Consider the following 1,424-nt stretch of genomic DNA (forward strand, 5'->3'; position numbering starts at 1 on the left):
AAAAATGGGGCGATCTGAAGTCCAAAAGCCCAGCGCGCCTGCAGGAGCTTCGCCGCGAGATCCGCAGAGGTGAGTACCCAGGTACCCTAAAGTATTGCACGCCAAAGGGTTAATTAGGTGTGTATGTGGTGTGTATGTGGCACAGCTATGGGGCAGTTTGAACGTTGCAGAGCCAATATGTGGCACAGCTATGTGGCAGTTGGAACGTTGCAGAGCCACTATGTGGCACAGCTATGTGGCAGTAAGAACGTTGCAGAGCCACTATGTGGCACAGCTATGTGGCAGTAAGAACGTTGCAGAGCCACTATGTGGCACAGCTATGTGGCAGTTGGAACGTTGCAGAGCCACTATGTGGCACAGCTATGTGGCAGTAAGAACGTTGCAGAGCCACTATGTGGCACAGCTATGTGGCAGTTGGAACGTTGCAGAGCCACTTTGTGGCCCAGCTATGGGGCAGTATAAACGTTGCAGAGCACTATGTGGCACAGCTATTGGGCAGTATGAACGGTGCAGAGCACTATGTGGCACAGCTATGGGGCAGTATGAACGGTGCAGAGCACTATGTGGCACAGCTATCTGCTGACCGAACTTTTTTTTTCCTTCACAGAGGCAAAGAGACAGCGCCGCCACCACGAGGCATCCCACACCGCCTCTGCTGTCCCAGTGCCCTCCGGGTCAACTGTCCCAGTGCCCTCCGGGTCAACTGTCCCAGTGCCCTCCGGGTCAACGCCTCCAGATCCTAGTAGGTTCCCACAATAATGTGATTTGGATTTGGTTGCAGGTCCCCTCTTCCACAACCCCCCCCCCCCGCAGCCAGTGTTGCCATATTTGCTGACAGACCTTTTTTTTTCCCTCACAGAGGCAAAGAGACATCGCCGCCGCCACGAGGCATCCCACACCGCCTCTGCTGTCCCAGTGCCCTCCGGGTCAACGCCTCCAGATCCTAGTAGGTTCCCACAATAATGTGATTTTGATTTGGTTGCAGGTCCCCTCTTCACCACCCCCCCCCCCCCGCAGCCAGTGTTGCCATATTTGCTGACAGACCTTTTTTTTTTTCTTCACAGAGGCAAAGACACAGCGCCGCCGCCACGAGGCATCACACACCGCATCTGCTGTCCCAGTGCCCTCCGGGTCAACTGTCCCAGTGCCCTCTGGGTCAACGCCTCCAGATCCTAGTAGGTTCCCACAATAATGTGATTTGGATTTGGTTGCAGGTCCCCTCTTCCACACACCCCCACCGCAGTCCCTGTTGCCATATCTGCTGAACTTTTTTTTGTCCTTCAAAGAGGCAAAGACACAGCGCCGACGCCGACAGCACGAGGCATTCGACACAGACTCTGACTCAGAAACCAAAGTGCCCCCCGTGTCAATGCCACCACACCCTAGTAGGTTCCCACAATAATGTTATTTTGATTTGGTTGCAG

At 54.5% G+C, this 1,424-nt stretch overlaps 1 long non-coding RNA gene across 1 annotated transcript; it reads left to right on the top strand.

The window, feature by feature from the left end:
• Positions 1-679: 679 nt before the first annotated feature.
• LOC138673993 (uncharacterized) lies at positions 680-1,117 on the top strand. Its single transcript, XR_011320414.1, has 3 exons — positions 680-742; positions 860-946; positions 1,065-1,117. It is a non-coding gene; the product is annotated as an uncharacterized lncRNA (long non-coding RNA).
• Positions 1,118-1,424: the final 307 nt, after the last annotated feature.

This window comes from Ranitomeya imitator, chromosome 4 (assembly GCF_032444005.1).
Source record: "Ranitomeya imitator isolate aRanImi1 chromosome 4, aRanImi1.pri, whole genome shotgun sequence".
NCBI classification, from domain to species: Eukaryota; Metazoa; Chordata; class Amphibia; order Anura; family Dendrobatidae; genus Ranitomeya; species Ranitomeya imitator.